This window comes from Rhinatrema bivittatum, chromosome 3 (assembly GCF_901001135.1).
Source record: "Rhinatrema bivittatum chromosome 3, aRhiBiv1.1, whole genome shotgun sequence".
Taxonomy (NCBI): Eukaryota; Metazoa; Chordata; class Amphibia; order Gymnophiona; family Rhinatrematidae; genus Rhinatrema; species Rhinatrema bivittatum.
The window spans coordinates 413,206,562-413,228,732 of record NC_042617.1 but is presented as its reverse complement, the minus strand read 5'-3'; the positions used below and the strand labels follow the sequence as shown (position 1 = coordinate 413,228,732).

Genomic DNA, 22,171 nt, shown 5'->3' with positions numbered 1-22,171 from the left:
TCAAGGATTCTGACTCTGCATCAGCTCCCCTCGCTCACCTACGACATTTTCTCTATCCCTAGACCTAAAAAAAGAGGTGGAGGCCTCCTCCTAGCGGTCAAAAAACACCTCAAACTCAGACCACTGAACATCGACACCCCCCTTAGATTTGAAATTGGCTTATTCAAATCCCCTGAACTTCAAATTTCCCTTGTCTACATCCCCCCCCCCCCCCCCCCCCCGGGCCTTCTAGAACACAACCCATCCCTCCTAATAGAGTTCATCTCTGACAACATCAACATTGAAATCCTAGCCATCATACTAGGAGACTTCAATCTCCATGTAGACTCCACCCCCCTTCCTCCTCCTGTGAAACCTTCCTTAACTCTCTCTACGCCATCGGCGTTAGACAGCTCATTTCCTCCCCCACCCATAAAGCCAGGCACACCCTAGACCTCATATTCATTAATTCCTGCATTCACTCACCTAACACTCCCTCATGCACACCAGAACCCTGGTCTGATCACTCTCTCATCAACGCTCTCCTTTCTATAAAGTCTCCTACTACCTCCAACCCCTCCCACAGCAACACCATCCTCTTCAGAAAGCCCTGCCCCTCTGAGGACCTAATCTCCTCACTCTCTGACTCTCTTACCAAACTAGACTGCACCACTCCTGAAACTGCTCTTGCCTCATGGAATAACCTCACCCTTGACATAGCAAATGAATTATGTCCCCTCATCAGGCGAGAACTACACCCAACATAAAAAAACAATAAACCATGGTATACCCCTGAATTAAAAAGAATGAAAAATGAGCTCAGACAGAAAGAGAGAATCTGGCACAAAGACCTCATCCCGCAACATGCCTCCTATTACAAATCTGCCCTACATTCCTACAGACTCTCCACACTTAAGACCACATGTGACTACTATGCAACCAAAATACATGAATACAAGTACAACCCCAAAGCCCTCTTCTCCTATGTTGCAGATCTCACTAAATCAACTTCACCCTCCATCTCGGACAAAGAAGCCAGTAGCAAAAGTGAAGAACTCGCCCTCTACTTCCATAACAAAATAGCAAACATCCTCCTCCGATTCCCTATCACCATCCTCCCCATGCCCTCACCCCCCCCCCCCCCCACCCCATTGCTAATGCTAACATAAACTCGCTCGACCTAACTTCCTCCAAGGAAATTGAATCTATCCTTAAAAAGACCAAACCAGCATCCCACCCCACTGACACCATCCCTAGCAAAGCACTTCTAACGATCCCTAATACCATCACCAAACCCCTAGCGGACATTATCAACTGCTCCCTTTCCCTTGGCACAGTTCCAGACACCGTCAAGCATGCGGTTGTCAAACCCCTCCTCAAAAATACCACACTTGACCCCAAGGACCCAGCTAACTACCGTCCCATTTCCAACCTTCCTTTCATTGCTAAGATCATGGAAAAGGTGGTCAACTCTCAACTCATGGAATACCTAGACAGCAACAACATCCTCCACCCTTCTCAATTTGATTTCCGTAAGCATCTCAACACAGAAACACTCTTACTCACCCTCACTGACTCCCTCCTGAAATGCCTAGATAAAGGTCACTGTTACATCCTAGCCCTCCTCGACATCTCATCAGTGTTTCACACCATAAGCCACAACCTCCTCCTCGCTCGCCTCTCCGACATTAGTATTCCAGGCTCAGCCCACCTTTGGTTTAAATCCTACCTGGCCAATAGACAATACTCTGTCAAAATAGGTAATTCTGAATCCACACATATCGGCCTCACCCAAGGAGTTCCCCAAGGTTCCTCACTCTCCTCCACCCTTTTCAATATATACCTTCTTCCCCTCTGCCAGCACCTCTCCGACCTTGGCCTCAAATTCTACATCTATGCTAACGATGTTCAAATCATCATACCAATTCAAGAATCTATTTCTAAATCACTAACTTTCTGGGAGAAATGTCTCGCCTCCATAAATACCCTCCTCACAAACCTCCACCTTGCCCTCAATACCACTAACACAGAACTGCTCCTCATATCCAACCACCAAATCCCAAAGCCCCCCCTTGCAAGTGATCCAGCATACAGCTCAATCTCCTTACTGCCCTTTGTATGAGATCTCGGTGTCATGATTGACAGCAACTAAACTTAAAAAAACATATCCACACCGTCCTAAAGGAAGGCTTCTATAAGCTCCATGTGATGAAAAAACTCAAACCCTTACTCCACACCCACGACTTCCGTACTGTCATACAGGCGACCTTCACATCAAAAATGGACTACTGCAACTCCCTACTCCTAGGCCTCCCCTACTCTACCATCAAACCGCTTCAAATGCTGCAGAATGCGGTTGCTAGAGTCCTCACAAATACCCATAGATCTGACTACATTACCCCTCACCTTAAGGAGCTCCACTGGCTCCCGGTCCCCTTTCGCATCCTCTACAAAACCCTTATCATCATACACAAATCCATCTACAATCACAACTCCAACTGGCTTGACGAGCCTCTCTGCTTTATCTCCTCCAAACGCCCCCACCAGAGCATCCCTCAAAGGTACCCTACACATCCCATCCCTCAAGAATGCTCACCTCACCTCTACAAGGGATTGAGCTCTCTCCATTGTAGGCCCCACCCACTGGAACACACTACCCATGGATCTCCGCCTTGAGCCTTGCACCACCAAATTCAAAAAAATGTTAAACACCTGGCTCTTCAAAGAGGCATACCCAGATTAGGTCTCCCGCGCTTCAACTCCTCTGCAACCTCACTATGCCCCCACATTATTTATTGTTCCGCTCTTAAGTTTTTGTTAAGTTTTGTTCTCTGGTTAGAATCTCCTCCTCCTCTCTATGCTATCACTGTTTACATCCCCATACCCCTTCCCCTGTTCTATGTATTTTCTATCTTAGTTATGATGTAATCCGATATAATGTACCCACTAATATCGGTATAAAAAAGCTGTTAAATAAATAAAATAAATTTAGCCAGATAACGCACAAGTTATGGCTTTGAATACTGACCTTTGCACATGAAAAAATAAAAAGATATTCAGGGTATGCAGGAGGGGGCATCATCATGGACATGCCATCGATACCCTTAACTCTGTCCACAGATATATGCATATTTTATTCACCACTGGCAGCATTTAAGGCCCAAATATATTCATTAACGCTTGGCAATTCCATCAAAAATCTTCTAGCAACTACTTAAGCTTTACTCACATGAAGTGCCAATGCTAAATTAAAGACAGACCCTCCCCTCTCCATTCCTCCCCTCCCTCTGAACCCTGCAGTACACTGAGAAAGCACACATTGCCCAAGTACAGGCTAACTATAGGAAATTTCCTGTCAGCCATTGCCCTACAAGCTCCTGAAACTCCATCTGTTTTTTACCTAAATGTTCCTCTTCACCTCAATATTTCCTCACTTTACTCCTCCCCCTTTCAATCTCTACTCCCAGCGTCTGAATCTGTACTCCCCTGTCTGTTCCCTTACGTTTCTCCATTTAACTTCATTTATTTTACCCTTTTCCACTATCTTGTTTCCATCCTCTCAGGACCTCTTTCCCTCTAACTGCGCATGAATGTAATCTCCATCTAAACCCCTTTTCCTCCATTTCCATCTGTATGCACTACAATATTACACTATCCCCTTCCCATTTTATTTATTTATTTGTGTGCATCTTTAACCCTCACTAACCTCTGTCTGCTCACAAAGGGACCGATGCAATATAAAGCGTGGAAAGTGGGCACTGAAAATGTAATGCCTGCTTTCTTAATGTGCGCATGGCGGGCGTCATACAATATCCAAATTAGGGGGTCGCGCTAGCAAGGAGGCACTTGGGTCGCTTGTGTAACCTTAGCACCTCCTTGCTAACGTGACCCCGCCGTGGCTACCGGTTATGAAGGCCAACGCTGGTAAACTTTAATAGCTGAGCGATAAATGAGCATCTGAGATGCACATTTATTTTTTTGCATGTGGTGTGAATGAGTAATAGCCTCATTCACATGCATTTGCGTGTGATGAGTTCTATTACATTCACTTCGCGTCCGTCGCAGGTTAAATAGGCTCTAAAACCCCCTATTGCATTAGGGGGTGGATTAGTACCTATTTAACCCGCGTCGGATTGCTGGTTATACAGTGCGCTCGGCTGAGCGCTCTGTATTGCATCGGCTCCAAAGTGATAAAGAGCTCAATTAAGGGAGTTTGCAAGTGGGATTCTTGATCTGAAATACTGTTTGAGGCTGGCTAAAGTCTAGGCCACAGCATTATTGCACCACCACCCCTACCTCCAACCACAGTAGTGTATAGGGCCGAGTAAATGACAAAACTTTGTTTTGACAGGTGGCCATGCCCACTTCTGGTTTAAGCCCCAACACTTTTCCCAACCTCAGCCAATCAGTGTTGACTTCTGCGTTAAGCCCCACTCACTCTGCGTTAAGCCCCACTCACAGGTCCTTCCCCCAACCAATCAGCGTTCACTTCTGGGTCAAGCCCTACCCCTTTGTGTGCCTTATCCCCAATGCTTTGTTGACATTTAGCCTAGCTCTGCCCTAGCCATGCTCCTTTTGCCCATGGCGCCAGCTATTTTGCCTGCCTTGGGGCTGCCATCTTGGATAACAGCATGACTAAATGGGCGTTGCCATCTTGGATGGCATCACCGGAATGACATCATGGCTAAAAAGGAACGTGCTGAGTTTGGTGAATGACAACAGAGTAGTGCTCCTCTTCCCTATACAAAGGGGCATGCCTAGACATACCTTTTGGAAGAAGTAGGGAGGAGGGGAAAAATGCAGGGCTAAAAACAGTTCTTGTGGCGTAATAATGATAATAATAATTTGAATAATACATTTCTTAATAGGATACTTGAAGGCGAACCACCAATTTTTTTTTTAATTCACAACTTTAACATTTAATTACAGAGCTGAATTAGGAGCTTCTATTTACTATTCACCATGCAAAAAATAATATTTTCAATAAGAGTGACAGAATACCACAGCCTGCACCCCCCCCCCCCCCCCAGCTCTGTAACACTACACAGAATATTCAGATTCTGGTGGACTCCCTGCAAACATTATTTTACATCTAAAAATCTCCTTTTTCTTCTGCAGATGGTGACTTTAGAGTTATGATTTCGGGCCAAAGAGGCTTCAGGCCAGGGCCTCCTACCTTCTGATGTCAGGATCCGAGCTCGGTCTCTCCTGCTCTCGCAGCAGTCGGCAGCCCTCTTCGCGGCCATGCCGCTGTCACCCGACCTAGCCCCTCCGACATAGTGAGGGGTTCCCCCCTGTTAGACAGTGTCTTCTCTCCTCCAGCTGCGCCTGCCGCCATGTGGCCTACGCCGCTGCCGCCACCTCCTCGGCATCCCGTTCCTTGGTGTGCCCGCACGCTGTGCTCCAAGATTTAAAGGGGCCACGGTAGGAAACACTCCTGCAGTCTCCACGGCTAAGAGTATTTAAGGCAAGCTCTGCTAGTTAGAGCTTGCCTTGGCAACAGGTTGCCTCGCTTGGTCTGAGCGTTGTTCCTGAGTCGCTGTTGTTCCTGTTCCTGTGCTCCAGTCTTCGTTCCTGCTTGTTCCTGATCCTGAGTTCCAGTCTTCATTCCTACTTGTTCCTGATCTTGCATTCCACTATCCGTTCCCTGCCTAGCCTTGGTTCCTACGCCCTGCTCTTGGACTGACTTTGGATTGACCCTTGGACCTGAGATAACTTCGACTTTGCTGCCTGCCTCTGACCTTGAATCGGACATGATGACTACGACTTTGCTGCCTGCCTCTGGATCAGACCTGACTTCTCTTCTTGCCTGCTGTGGCTCCTGGACTGCATCCTCGTTGCTCCTTGTCTCGCTCTTTGCCTGGCTGCACCCGGAATCATCCACGCAGAGGCGCAACTAAGACCAGCCAGCCCTGGCACCCAAGGGCTCAACCTGCGGGGAACGTGGGCTGGTATTGGCGAAGTCTCTGTTTACCTCTGCTTCTTGTCCGGCCTTGCCTCCCGATGGTGGGGACCTATAGGGGTCTTCCTTCACAGGTAGCGCTAACCCCACCTTGGGCCACGGGTCCACCTCCATAACAGGTTGCCAAGGCCATGGACTTGGCTTCTCCAAGACCTGTCTTGTTTTGTGGAAACCTTTCGGAAAATTTTCGACGATCCTGGGAGGCTGGCAACCGCCAGTTTTGACCTCCTTCATATTCATCAGGGCCATTGGCCCCTCAATGACAACATCATTGAATTTCAAACTCTAGCTGCTGAGTTGGCCTGACAAGAGGACTGCCTCTGTCCCATGTTCCTCAACAGACTCTCGTCACAGCTAAAGGATGAACTCGCAACCCGTGAGATTCCCGAGTCCCTGGAGGGGCTAATTGATCTCACCGGGCGCATCGACGGCCAGCTTCAAGAGCGTAGCTGGCCCCGGCACCAAAGGGCTCAACCTGTGGGGAACGTGGGCTGGTATTGGCAAAGTCCCTGTTTGCCTCTGCTTCCCATCTGCCCTCGCCTCCCAATGGTGAGGACCTGTGGGGGGCTTCCTTCACAGGTAGTGCTAACTCCACCTTGGGCCAAGGGTCCACCTCCGTAACATTCAGAATATGTGGAAGTCATTTAGTTCAAATCCTACAGCTATTCATGCATCAGTCCCTCACATTCTCACCGTTAATCACAGGCAGGGGCAAAAATGAATAGAATGCTTTTTAATCTTAGTGTAAATAAGTCAGTTAAGATGTTTTTCTTTGGCAGAACACAAGAGTAGGACCACAGGCATTCTTCTCCTTACTTACAATAGCAGGGATCTGTGTTGGACCCAGCGACGGGTGGATTAGACACATTGCCATCCACCCCTGCTCTCCCCATCATAAGCCTTAATATTAACCCTTTTTTTAAGACAAAAGGGAAAAAATGTTCTAAATTTGAAATGACCCAATATGTATTAGAAAACTCCATAAGCTGTTTTAAAACCTCACATATTTGAAAACTAACAGCATATATATTGTTTATATTATTTTAAGAAAATGTAAAAAAAGCATACAGCCAAATTTAATTCATTTTTTCTTACCTCGATATCGGGTCACATAGTTTTGCAGAGATCCAGCAGGGAATTTTTTTTTTTTTAATCACACTGTTTGGATTCTTGAGAGGCAATTGTAAACTTTGTGTTTATTTATAAAAGTTTCAGATACATAATCATTTCATCTGTCCCCACCTTTCTCTCCACTATCAGTTTCCTCTCAAGTTTTACAAGAATACACAGAGCAATCTCCAGCTAGCCTCTGTCTCCTCCTGTGCTCCGCCTCCTGGTGGCAGGCGCTCTCTGGGTCCGACCAGAGGGCCGTACCAATCCTGCACCAGGCCAAGGGTCCACCTCCAGCGCAACAGAATAGACTCCTTTCTGAATGTCTATTTTATACAACGGGGAATTAGGAAAGCATAATGAACAAATCCATACTCTAGCATCTGTAATTTGAGACAGTGGTGCAAGAGTGTTTAAATTAATCTGCAAGTATACAGAAATTACAAAATATAAAAAAAATGTGAAAAAGAACAAAACCAGTGAACAATTATTGTATCATCTGGTAGCAACAGATTTCAGACCAAAAATTAAACTATGAGCTATTATTAGCTTTTGCCTTGCAGAAAGTACAAATCAGAAGTTAACATTTTTTTTTTAAATCTGATAGTATTTACAGGCATATAACTTTAATGATTTTTATTCATATTTTATGTTTATATACATATGTAGCAAAATACGGTATATTGAACCACTACAATTATAATAAATTAATCCCACCCTCTCCTCACTTTCCTTAGAAATAGTGTTTGCAATTCTCTTGATAATTTGGGAGGTCATTCATCAAATCCTGTTAGGGCATTATCGCAGGCGTTAGGACCCTAATGCCCGCAATAACGCCATAATGCATTTGATAAATATCGCATCACAAAATGCATATGCAAATTTGAAAAATGTATTCAAGTGAGAGGAGTTTGGGCAGAGTAAATGGAAATGAAGACTGTTTAATGTTCCATGTGATAATGTAACACACTCTATCACAGGATTTAATGCCAGACATAAGTCAACCTTTTTTCCTGAGCGTTATGCCTGCAGAAGATGTGTGTTAATGGCCAAAATGTGATTTATCGCAAATCCCATTTCGGGAGGGGAGAGGAAGAAGGAGAGGTCCTCTGCGGAGGCCCACTGATTTTTGACTTTTTATAGCACTGTAAGAGGGGGCAATATGAACTTGGGGTGAGGTTTTTGAGATGAGTTGGGGTTTAGGGGGCAGTTTTACATGTGCATTCATACATACAAACAGCACAGTTACCATCAGTGAAGATTTAATGTGATTTGGAGTGATGAAAGATGAAAGAAGAGTAGATTTTTACCATGTTCTCTCTACCTTGCTTGATGTACTTTCTACCTAGTTGTGCTGTTTGTACTTATGACTGTGCCCCCAAAACCCAACTCACCCCACAACCCCCACCCCGACTTAAAATACCCCCCCTTACAGTGGAATCAATAGTTAACTTTTTGGTGCTCTCTCTCTCTCTCTCTATCTCAGCCCAAAATGTGATAAAAGCCTGTCTGGGCACTTCTCAGCTTGCGATGTGAAAATGTCACAGGTGCAATAAATTTAATGCTCATTGCCGTAAAAAGCTATGCAAAGTGTTACCACGAAAATTACCCTAAACATGCCCCTTTTTTATTGCAGGCACTATTCTTGCTATATTTACCGCAAAATGATGAATCTAGGCTTAGGCGATTGCTTTCATTCTTAAAGGTAGATTTTTGCAGTTGCACATGGGCGCACATGTGGCACATTTGCTGGCATGCACACATGGATGAGCCAATTTTATAACATCTGCATGTATATGCACGCATGTTATAAAATCCGCTACCCATGCACACAATTTTATATCAACGCGTGCATCTGCGCGGGAATTCTGTCTTGCGCGAGTAAGTGGGGTGATTTTAGTAGATGCGCAGTGACGTATTAGGGCCTATTTCTCTATTTCCTCCTAAGGAGTGGACTTCCTAAACCCCCTAACTAACCTGTCTCCCCTTTACTCTACTAGCCCTGACCACTAAAACTCTGCTAACTCCTCCCATCTGACATAACATGTATATTCCAGCTGTATATATTCCATATATATATATTTCCATGTATATTTCCGCTGATTATAATCCATGTTTTCTGTATTATTAATTTATTGTTTTATGTTAATTTATAGTTTGTAATTTTGTTAACTTATTGTTCAATTACTTAATTCTGTCCTATCTTCCGACATCCATGTTTTTACTCTCCCTGTTTTAATGTAACTTCTCTTTTCCACTTATACGTTAATTGATTTTTCCCCTTGTTCTAATGTAAACCGGTACGATAAGACCTGGTCTTGAGTGTCGGTATAGTAAAAGAAGTTAAATAAATAAATAAATAAATAACTATCCTAAATTTTTTTATTTCACTACTTACCTGCAGTGCATAGCAGCGGCAACTTATGCGGTTGTCGGATCCCGGCGCACATTTGTGCGCAACTCTGACTTAAATGGCGCTGTCCCGGCAAGCCCGTGCCCCACCCACGCTCCAGCAAGACACTGCCCCTGGCCCACCCCTTTTTGAGAAATCCTTTCAAACGTGCGTACTAGGAGATGCACGAGTGGCTACAGGCCTCTTAAAATTCGCACTGCCCCCGCATGTCCCAGTCACATGCATATCTCCCGGATTTGCCATACGTAAGGCTTTTAAAATTCACCCTTTAATGAATAGTATTCATTAACAAACAAAAATAGACAAGTGAATTCACTATCGATTTCACTGTACAGGACGTCTATACAGTATCCTGGGTGCGCTGCACAATGCATTGTTCTTCCATACATGCCATTTCAATGGAACAGGAGTTGTCAATTAAATGTCAATTAAAAATGTTCTGAATTCAAAGGTTTTCATCGATCTTGAAAAATATCCCATTATTCCCCCGTTGTGATATCATCGCCGCATCATAATCCTACCTTGGATGTGTATATAATCACATCTTGGAATAAGAAAGTCCCTTTTTATTTGGGTCGGGTCAGGATCATACAGACCGGTTTGAACTGTTCCTTTGGATCAGCACCCCTTTACTCTCAACAGACATACTAAGAGGCATACTAATGGACGCTTATTTCCAAGAGGCCCCATACAGATGCCCGGAGTCATGGACACTTGGCGGCCCCGCTAGCTAAATTTTCCAAGTCCTATGGGCGGAGGGCCGCAGCCTGGAGTGCCTGGAAAGTTTGGTAGCGGACGAACGTCCATGGCACTTGGAAATGTAGCTAGCGGGGCCTCTGAGCATGAATGTCCACGCTCGGATGCCCCGCTAGCTTTACGGAGCCATGGACGTCCATCGGAAAGAGGTGGGAATGTCCATGTCGTAGGTCCCAGTACCAACCTTTCTGGGCTCTCCAGGCTGCGGCCCTCCGCCACAGGGCATGGACGTTCAAAGGTAGCGGGGCCTGCGACCATGGACGTTCCCGCCTCTTTTCTGACAAACGTCTATGACTCCGTAAAACTAGCGGGGCAACCAAGCATGGACGTCCATGCTCAGAGGCCCCGCTAGCTACATTTCCAAGCACCATGGACGTTCGTCAGAAAGAGGCGTGAACGTCCATGTCATAGGCCCCGCTACCAACCTTTCCAGGTGCTCCAGGCTGCGGCCCTCCGCCACAGGGCATGGACGTTCGAAGGTAATGGGGCCTGTGACCATGGACGTTCCCGCCTCTTTTCTGACAAACGTCCATGGCTCCGTAAAGCTAGCGGGGCATCCAAGCGTGGACATCCATGCTCAGAGACCCTGCTAGCTACATTTCCAAGTGCCATGGACGTTCATCAGAAAGAGGCAGGAATGTCCATGTCATAGGCCCCGCCCTCCGCTACAGGCCATGGACATTCGAAGGTAGTGGGGCCTGTGACCATAGACTTTCCCGCCTCTTTTCTGACAAACGTCCATGGCTCCGTAAAGATAGCGGGGCATCCAAGCGTGGACATCCATGCTCAGAGGCCCCGCTAGCTACATTTCCAAGCACCATGGACGTTCGTCAGAAAGAGGCATGAACGTCCATGTCATAGGCCCCGCTACCAACCTTTCCAGGTGCTCCAGGCTGCGGCCCTCCGCCACAGGGCATGGACGTTCGAAGGTAGTGGGGCCTGTGACCATGGACGTTCCCGCCTCTTTTCTGACAAACGTCCATGGCTCCGTAAAGATAGCGGGGCATCCAAGCGTGGACATCCATGCTCAGAGGCCCTGCTAGCTACATTTCCAAGTGCCATGGACGTTCGTCAGAAAGAGGCGAGAACGTCCATGTCATAGGCCCCGCCCTCTGCTACAGGCCATGGATGTTCGAAGGTAGCAGGGCCTGCGACCATGGATGTCCCTGCCTCTTTTCTGACAAACGTCCATGGCTCCGTTAAGCTAGCCGGGCCTCCAAGCGTGGACATCCCCTCTTTTCCACAGGCGTCTACATGCTGTCCATGTGCCCCTCTTCTTTCAGGGTCATTCTTTTTCCATTTTTTCTGCTTTTGCCTCTTTGCTTGATGCTGTCTCTCCATTCTTTAATCCCATTTCTCCAGTTTGTTCTCCCATTCAGACAATCATGCCAGGAAAACGTACCATTGCACGGGTAGAGGCTAAGTCCAGAGATTGGCAACAGCTGGCATGCACAAGTTCTGGCTCTTTGCTTAATGCTGTCCATGGGCCCCTCTTGTTTCTGGTTCATTCTTTTTTCATTAATTCTGCTAAAGCCAGGGCCAGGGTATGCGTAAAATTTACAGGTTAAAAAAAGCTCATTAAAGACGCACTATTGTGGACGTGCGTTACTGTATCGAGGGCAATAGCTAATCCGATCATTACATACCATTTACATACCATCTGCATGCGGCGGGCGCTAATTTTTATGTGTCTGTTTCAGCAAGCACTAAGGACTCGCAAGTGCCTATACTGAATTGCACAACCGGCTAACGCGCTGAAAACACGCGTATAATTCGCATTAAAGGGCGCGTCAGCCCTGCTGCGCTTTACTGAATCGGCCTGAATGTGTTCATTTAAAAACCTGGAACATCCTATAGTGAATTATGTAAGTTGACTTTAAATATAAAGTAACTTGAACATTCTGCCTGAAAAAAGAAAAGCCTACATGATCTGACTCTAAATGATAAGATATTCATCCTTTGTTTTCTCTAATATATTGTGCTTTTGTCCCTTATAGACTCATTCCACTAAATGTAAAAGCGTTATAAAGTGTTTCCTTCAATATTCTACCTTAAGATCCAAAAGAATGATAAAAGATAGAATTTAGTTGACTTAGAACAATTTTTTTTTTAATCCCAGGCACTACCCTGTACTAGAATTAAATATAAACAGAGCATAAGAAAGCAAAATTGCTTACCTTGTAATAGGTGTTATCCCAGGACAGCAGGATGTAATCTTCACATATGGGTGACGTCACCGATGGAGCCCTCGCGTGGGAAATCTTTCTGTCAAAGTTTCTAGAAACTTTTGACTGGCCCTGTGAGGCCACTGAGCATGCCCAGCATGCCATGATATTCTCTGCCACAGGTGTCTCTCTTCAGTCTCGTATGTAGCAATAAGCTTTAGCAAAAATAAAATAATAAAAGGAATGAGACCCAACTCCGCGGGGTGGCGGGTGGGTTTCGTGAGGACTACATCCTGCTGTCCTGGGATAACACCTATTACAAGGTAAGCAATTTTGCTTTATCCCAGGACAAGCAGGATGCTAGTCCTCACATATGGGTGATTAGCAAGCTAGAGGCTGAGTCATTTTGTATTGAGGCAACAGTGAAGTATTGTTGTTGAAATGAGTCAGCCGTGGATCACAGCAGGTTGGATGTAGAAGGAGTTGGGATTAAACTGGAAACAAGTTCTTTAAGACAGATTGTCCATAGGCTGAATCTTGTCGTCCTTGTTTGTCCAAACAGTAATGAGCTGCAAAGGTGTGAAGAGAACTCCATGTTGCTGCTTTAGATATGTCAAGGATTGGCACTGATCGATAGTGTGCTTCTGAGGTTGACATTGCTCGTATTGAATGGGCCTTTACTCACTCTTGGAGAGGAAGGCCTGCTTTTTCATAGCAAAACTGTATGCAATCTGCTAGCCAATTGGATATAGTATGTTTATTCACTGGTTTTCCTGGTTAGTTTGGATCATAAGATACAAACAGTTGTGTGGATTTTCTGTGGACTGCACTGCGGTTGATATAGAATGCTAGTGCACGTTTACAGGCCAAGGAATGTAAGGCTGTTTCTCCTGGATGAGAATGGGGCCTTGGAAAGAATGTGGGTAAAACTATGGATTGGTTCAAGTGGAATTCTGTAACTACCTTAGGAAGGAATTTTGGATGTGTACGGAGAACCACTCTGTCATGGAGGAACTTTGTGTAGGGTGCGTACGTGACAAGTGCTTGTAACTCACTTACCCTTCTAGCTGATGTAATGGCTATGAGGAAGATAGTCTTCCATGTGAGATATTTAAGGTCACAGGAATCTATGGGTTCAAAAGGAGAATGCATTAGTCTTGTTAAAACCAGATTCAGGTCCCATTGTATGACTGGTGGCCGAATTGGTGGTTTAAGATGAGTTAAACCTCTCATAAATCTACTTACGAGAGGTTGTGTTGATATTGGTGCATCTCCCAGTTTGTTATGGTAAGCTGAGATTGCACTTAAATGTACTCTGACAGAAGAAGTCTGGAGACCAGATTCTGAAAGATGGTATAAGTAGTCTAGTAGGGAAGTAGTGGGGCAAGTGAAAGGATCAATGTCCTTTTGCCTGCACCACAAAGTAAACCGTTTCCATTTTGAAGAATAATTCTTTCTTGTTGAAGGTTTACGTGAAGCTATAAGCACTTCAGATATATTTTTTGAAAGATTGAGGGGTTGTAAGATCAAGCTTTCAACATCCATGCTGTCAGGGTTAGGGATTGAAGGTTGGGATGGCACAACCGACCCTGATCCTGAGTTATGAGAGTGGGAGCCACTCCCAGACGAATGAGATCCCTGATTGAGAGGTCTAGAAGTGTGGGAAACCATACTTGTCGAGGCCAATACGGGGCTATGAGAATCATGGACCCCTTGTCCTGTTATAGCTTCACTAGAGTCTTTGTTATGAGCGGTATTGGAGGATACGCATATAATAGGCCTGAGTTCCAAGGGCGAGCAAAGGCATCCTTGGCTGGTTGATTCTCCCGGTTGTGTAGAGAACAGAATTTGTCCACTTTGTGATTCAGATGTGACGCAAAGAGGTCTATTTTCGGTTGGCCCCAACGCTGAAAGATCCTGGTCGCTACTGAGGGGTCCAGGGACCACTCGTGTGGTTGGAACTGATGACTGAGGCGGTCCGCCACTACATTGTGAATGCCTGCTAGATAAGTGGCCCGGAGGAACATTGAGTGATCTAGGACCCAGGCCCAAATCTGCGCAGCCTCTTGACAAAGGAGATACGAGCCCGTACCCCCTTGTTTGTTGATATACCACATAGCTACTATGTTGTCCGTTTGGATCAGAACAGTCTTGTGTGAAAGGCAGTTCTTGAACGCATGCAGAGCATAACGTATAGCTCGAAGCTCTAGGAAATTGATTTGAAAAGTTGCTTCGAGTGTGGTCCACGTGCCTTGTGTTTGGAGATTGTCTATGTGAGCTCCCCAACCCAAGGTGGATGCATCTGTAGTTAACGTAATCTGTGGGAGTGGTTGCTGAAAGGGTAGGCCTTTGCGCAAGTTGTCCATGTTTGTCCACCAAAGAAGAAATTACCTTAGTTGGTGAGTCACTTGAACTAGATAATGTAGTGCTTGAATGGCTTGGAAACATTGTGATCTTAAAGTCCATTGAGTAACTCTCATGGCGAGCCGCGCCATAGGAGTGACATGAACTGTGGAGGCCATATGGCCTAGTAAAGTGAGAAACTGATGAGCTGTGGTTTGTTTCTGTAAGTAAATGGCTCTTGCCAGTAGAGTAAGTGTCCTTGCATGATCTGCGGGTAGAATGGCCTTTGCTAGATTGGTGTTCAATTCTGCTCCTATGAATTGAAGCAGGTGAGTTGGAGTGAGATGGGATTTTTGATAATTGATGAGAAAACCTGTGGAGTGAAGTAGGTTTATTGTTTGAGTCAGAGAAGTGAGAGCTCCTTGCTGAGATTGACTCCTGATGAGCCAGTTGTCCAGATATGGGAAAACATGGACACTTTCCTTGTGCAAGTGTCCTGCTATTACTGCCAGACACTTTGTGAATACTCTGGGGGCAGAGGCTAGGCCGAATGGTAGAACTCTGTACTGGAAATGTTGATTGCCTACCATGAAGCGCAGGTACTTGCGATGAGGAGGGAATATTGGTATGTGAGCGTAAGCGTCTTGAAGATCCAGAGAACAAAGCCAATCTCCTGTTTGAAGAAGTGGAAGCATGGTTCCTATAGAAACCATCCTGAATTTCTCTTTCTTCAGAAATTTGTTGAGGTTTCTGAGGTCTAGGATGGGACGTAGGCCTCCTGTTTTCTTTGAAATAAGGAAATACCGGGAGTAGAATCCTCTGCCCTGCTGAGTCCGGGGTACTGGCTGTACAGCCCTGGGTCTCAGAAGGATGGATAATTCTACTTGTAGTTGATTTAGTTGAGAATTTTGTTATGGAAGTAAGTTGGTGGAGATTCTGGAGGAATTGAGAGGAAATTTAGTTTGTAACCTCGAGAGACTATGGAGAGTACCCATTGGTCTGATGTTATGTTTAGCCAATGTGTGTGAAAATAGGATACTCTTCCTCCCACTGGCAGGTCTGATCGAGGATTTAGGGGATGGATTTGTTCTCTGGCCTGTATTTCAAAAGCCCACTGCTGGGCCTGTCTGTGCAGGAGGTTGCGGGTGGGTAGGCTTAGGCTGTCTGGCCTGGGACCGTTGTTGTGGTCTAGTTGACCTACCCCTAGAAGTTTGGGGGTAGTATCTTCTTGGCCTATACTAAGAACGTCTAGTTTCTTTACGAGGTAAGAGACGAGAAGATTGTGTAGAGGGATCTTGTGGTATTTGAGACAGTTGACGTAAAGTCTCTGAGTGGTCTTTAAGCTGTTGTACTGCTTCTTGGACCTATTCACCCAAACAAATTGTCACCGACACATGGTAGGTCCACAAGTTTTTCTTGAACCTCAGGCCTGAGGTCTGAGGCCTTGAGCCATGCCCATCTACGGGCGATGATTCCAGCTGCTGCTGCTCTGGAAGCCTGGAACTGCGGAGGCAAAGAGGTAATAAATTCCTCCATTTGCTTCCATAGGTTCCTCTGATATTGTGTGATGTATAATTGGTAAGCAGAGATTTTTGTGTTCAAGATGGCACTCTGATACACTTTTCTGCCTGATGAATCGAGGAACCTATGGTCTTTACCAGGTGGAGTTGATGAGGGTGGACGCACACGTCTCGACTTTTTCTGTGCAGACTCTACTACAACAGACTGGTGTGGTAACTGTTGTTTTTGATATCCTGGAGCTGTCTGCACTATATAGGTTGTGTCCACACACTTGGTCACTGCGGGGAAAAAAGATGGATGCTCCCAGATGCGGCGTTGAAGATCCAAGAGAACCTCATGGATTGGGACAGCCAGCACTTGTTTAGGTGGGTCTACAAACTGTAGAACTTCAAGAGTTTGTTGTCTGGTATCTTCTTCTGCTGTTAGTTTGAAGGGAATGGAGTCAGCCATATCCTGAACGAATGTTGAGAATGATAAATCTTCTGGAGGCGATTTTTTTCTGTGGTCTGGAGGAGAAGGTTCAGACATGAATCCCTCAGAAGATGTTACAGACTGCTGGTCATCCCAAGAGTCGTCTGGGTCATCTCTATAGGGAGACTTTGGCGATGATCTGGGAGGGAAGTGAAAGCCTGAAGGGCCTGGTTGTGGATCATCGGAGGAAAACAAGGGTGAGGTGTCTTGAGGCTTTGTTGATGATAGGTTATCGCTGACATTTTGATATCTTTGCAAAAGACGTCGATAAAATGCGAGATCTTGTACTTCAGGAGGCTCAGATGATGGTTGCCTCTATGATACAGTGGTTGTCATCGACATAGTCGTCTGTGGAAGTGTTGTGGAAGACTTCGACATCGATGGAATCGAGGGCTGCATTGAAGATCCCGATGGAATCTGGGCGAAGATGGATGTCGATGACGTTACGAGTCTCGGTGTCGTAGTGTTCGAGTCCATCGGTGTCCTCGGCGCCAACAAGGGCACTGGCATCGGTGGGCCCACCGGCATCGGTACTACTACCAGCATCGATGCTGGTGGCATCGGCATCGGCGGGATTGCTGGAAGTGCTTGATATTTTAGAGCCTGGATGACCGCTTGTCTGATGAGATCAGACAATTCCGGCTGTACAACTGGTATAATCAGATCAGTTGTAAGCGGTGGCGGAGGCTGCGACGATGGATCCTATGCGGATAAATTGCAGGAGGACCTTGGGAGACTGGAAGATTGGGCTTCCTAATGGTAGATGAAATTTAACATGGACAAGTGCAAGATGATGCAGATAGGAAAAATAACCCTTGCTGTAGTTACACAATGTTAGGTTCTATCTTAGGAGTTAACACTCAGGAAAGCCCCACGGAACGCCCCTGGGCCGGAACCACGCCCGCGACCCTGCCCCCGGAACGCCCCCCGATGACGCAACGCGCCCCCGGCATGCCTCCCAGGAAAGCCCCGGGACTTACGCGTGTCCCGGGGTTTGCGTGTGCTGCCAAGCCTATGCAAGATAGCCTCAGCGTGCGCAGGGGGTAGAAGGGGCAACTTTGCAGGGGTTACGAGCGTAACCATTTGAAAATCTGCCCCATACTGCATATCATACTGCTAGCAAGTATGATATGCATTTCCAAAACTTTAAAATAATGTAACATATATCTGAGGTTGTATAAATTATATTATGTTATATTTAATTCTATTACAGGGTAATGCCTGGGATAAAAAGAAAATTGTTCTAAAGGGTAGATTTTCAAAGGGCCGTGCTTAAATCCTGGGGTTTATGCGCATGGCCAGGCCTTGCGCGCGCCGGATGCATTTTCAAAGGGGTGTGGCCATGCGCGTAAACCATAGTACACGCATAAGTGCCAGGCCTCTTTGAAGGGGCCGGCTGGAAGGTGTGTTCTGAGCAGGGAGGAGCGGGTTGGTGGAACAGGCCGGGACAGCGCCATTGATCACTGTCCTGGATCCTCCGGCATGCACAGCTGGAAAAAACAAAAAAAAAAGCAAAAAGATGGGATTTAGGGGTTGGGGAGGAGAGGGGAAGGGAGGTTAGGGTTGGAGGTAGGGAAGTTCCTTCCAGATCCGCTTAATTATAAAATCCAGGCATGAATGTGAGCGCAGCCCCTGGATTTTATAACATGTGCGCACCGGCGTGCACATGTTATAAAATTGGCGCATCCATGTGTGCTCGTCGGGAACTGGGCACACGGACGCGCACGCACACCTTTGAAAATCTACCCTTTAATCAACTAAATTCTATCTTTTATCATTCTTTATGGTATTAAGTTAGAATATTAAAGGAAAGACTTTATAAAGTTTTTACATTCAGTAGAATGAGTCTACAAGCTGCCAGGGACAAAAGCACAACACACTGGGGAAACCTCTTATAATTTAGAGGCAAATTATGCAGGCTTTTCTTTTTTTCAAACAGAATGCTCAAGTTACTTTCAGGCCGATACAAAACGGAACACTCAGATGAGCGCACCATTTAGCCCCCCTTTGGAAGCGTTTTTGATGTGCTATTATTACCCCTTATATAGTAAGGCCATCCCCCATTCCCTTCCCCCTAAACTAACCTTTCAAACCTTCCCCTAACCTATCCCACCGGCTCTATCCTAAACCCCCCCAAAATTTTTAATTTACCTTCTGCGGCAAATGGCCACTGTGCCAGAGGCCTCTGGTCCCGCCCCCACCTCACTCCGGACCGCCCCGCCCCGCCCCGCTCCTGGACCAACCCTTTTGTAAAGCCCCGGGACTTAGACGCATCCCGAGGCTTTACACACGTCGCCGAGCCTTTATAAAATAGGCCCAGTGCGCATAGCCCCCCCCCCCCCACACACACACACACACGCGTAAATCCTGTGGATTTACGTGCGTAGGGCTTTTAAAACCCGGCCCATAATGTTCAAAACACATGGAATTTTCTGGAACTCATGAATGCTGTATTCCATGTGAAACTGGAGAAAAAACGGAATCCTTGTTATGTTGAGGGAATGTAAAGTAGTATACGCATCAAGGAACAACAGCATTTATAGGCCTAGAATAGATTCATCATTCTGCTATATTTATAGCTGAATGATGAGCTGCATGAAAAAAATGGGCGGAGGCAAAATTGTGAAGCCAGCTACATCACGGAAGTGCTTTTTCTCCCAGTGCGGTTGCGGCCGGGCTGCACAGATTCGCACCCATAGTGCCACGGGAAAAGGTGTAGTTATTTCCTGCACTGCTGCCAGCGATAATGTAGAAAACATTATAGCCCACAGCGCTGCTGGGAAAAAACTCTGCCTAAACCCCACCCACACTCCTCCCCTTCCCCTAATTTACACAGTACCACCATGATACCGGCACATCGTGGTTTGATAAATGACCCGGATAGTAGGATGAAAAACTTGTAGTGAAATAATCCAGTTACTTGCCTCAGTCTTTACTCTGCAGCATCTGTATTATTGTTAATATAGTCTGTATAGGGAGATGGCTGCATAAAACAATTTGAAATAGAGATCTAAACTATCCACCAGAATTCACAGAAGCTCATTTTTAGGGGAGAATTATAAAAAAATAAAGTGTTCAATTTCTAAAAAAAAAGTTTTAAAACTCAAACTCACCTCTTGATCAGCAGAAGATGATGATGAATCCGACTTTTAGCTGTGACATGCATACGCTGTACACTACAGCACTGCCCACTGACCTCATGAGTTAAATGCCAAATTAATCATCGAATACACTTCTTTTCACTTGAAACACATTATATATATATTTTTTATTATACATGTATTTATATCATTCTTTATGACATAAGGCATAAGTGCTAATGCTTTTAAATGGTAGACAAACAAAACATCTTAATTTGCTTAAAACAGGTTTTTTTTACCTTAAAATATCTTGTTAAGAATTTCTAGTCTTCTAATTCCTGACTTGCCCTGGATGGCCTTCGACATGTTGCAAGACAATATCTATTTTCCAGGAGATAAGAGAGGAAAGGGGAGGGGGGTGAAAGGAGGGGTGGGTGGTGACATAGACTGCATCCCCCAGCATGCCTCATTCCTGACATCGGTTGGAAGTCATGAAGACAAGTGCACACTTGTTACAGACTTGTTTGGGCATGCTATGAGAGGGAGAGAAGAATGGGGGAAGTCTACTTCCAAAGGATTTCATATAAGTCTACTGCATTAAGTCATAGCATAGCCAGACAGCTCCAGTGTATCTCAAAAACTTCTCTGTGTATTCTTGTAAAACATGAGACAAAGCAGATAAAGTGGAGGGGGGGAACAGATGAAATCATTGGGGCAGAATTTCAAAGCTCTACGGTCGCCGGGCCTATTTTCAAAAGGCCCGGCGGCGCACATAAAGCCCCGGGACGCGTGTAAGACCCGGGGCTAGAAAAAAGGGGTGAGGCGGGGCGGGGCCGGAGCCTCCAGGCACAGTGGCCATTTGCTGCTGTGCTCGGGATCGTGGGTTGGCCATTGGCCGGTGCGCGCAACCTATGCCTGCCTGGAGGCAGGCACAACTTATAAAATAAAGGTTGGGGGGGGTTTAGTAGGACTGGGGAGTGGGTTAGGTGGGGGAAGGGAGGGGAAGGGGGGGAGCAGAAGGAAAGTTACCTCCAAAATCGGAGCGGCCTTGGAGGGAACGGGGAAAGCCAGCAGGGCTCCCTAAGGGCTCGGCTGCGCGCGCATGTTATAAAATCGGGTATACAATTGTGAGCGCTGGGTTGCGCGCACAAATGTACGCCTGCGTGTAGGTATTCAAATCCGGCCCATTATGTGTCTGAAACTTTTACTAATAAACAGAAATTTTAAACGCCTTTCAGGAATACAGAGAGTGTGATAAAAAACATGCCTAGCTGAAACTCTGCAAAACTATGTGACCCGGTAACGAGGTAAGAAAAAAATGTGTCTACTACCACCCCTCGTTGAGTCAAACACAGATCCCTGCTGTTAAAGGTAAGGAGAAGAATGCTTGTAGATCCTACACTTGTGCTCTGCCAAAGAAAAACATCTTAACTGGCTTATTTACACTAAGATTTAAAAAAGCATTCATTTGTGCCCCCCTGCCTGTGATTAATGGTAAGAATATGAGGGACTGAAGCAGGAATGGCTGTAGGATTTAAAATAAATGCTTCCACATATTCTGAAGAATATGTAGCTAGGTAGAGTGGAGAGGGGAAAGGGAAGGAAGATTTATGAAAAAAAAGGGGATTTTTAGATGTAAAATAAAGTATGCAGGAAGGATACCAGAATTTGAATATTCTGTACAGTGTTACAAAGCTGTGGGGGTGAAGACTGTGGTATTGTGTCACTGTTAATGAAAATATTCTTTGCTGCATGGTGAATAGTAAAAGGAAGCTCTTAATTCTGCTCTTTGGTTACATGTTAAACCTGTGGATTTTTTTAAAAAGTGATGGTTTGCATATAAATATCCTGTTTGCAATGAATTATTCAAATTATTGTAATTATCATTATTACCCACACAAAAACTGTATTTTAGCTCTTATTGTTCCACTCCCCTTGCCCGCTACTGCCCCCGAAAGGCATGTCTAGGCATTCCCCTCTGTATGGGGAAAAGGAGCACTGCTGTGCTGTCATTCACCAAAAATGGCGAGTCCCCTTTTAGCCGTGATTTCATTTCTGGTGATGTCATCCAAGATGGTGGCCCCTGTTAGCAGTAAGGTCATTTCCAGTGATGTTATCCAAGATGGCAGTCCCCTTTGAACCATGCTGTTATCCAAGATGTGGCCCCCAGGTGGCTAAAATGACTGCCCCATGGACAAAAAGGGGTGTGGCTTGGGCAGAGCTAAGCTGAATGTTAACAAATGGCTGAGGCTAAGGTAGATAAAGGGATGGGGCTTAACCCAGAAAGTGAATGCTGATTAGATGAGGATGGGAAAGGGGTGGGACTTAAACCAAAAGTGGGTATGGCCAGCTATTAAGACACAGTTTTGAC

General features: G+C 45.7%; 1 protein-coding gene across 1 annotated transcript in view; it reads right to left on the bottom strand.

The window, feature by feature from the left end:
* The window catches only part of HMGCLL1 (3-hydroxymethyl-3-methylglutaryl-CoA lyase like 1), a 250,155-nt gene that overhangs the window by 92,112 nt on the left and 135,872 nt on the right, over window positions 1–22,171 (bottom strand). The window lies entirely within an intron of this gene.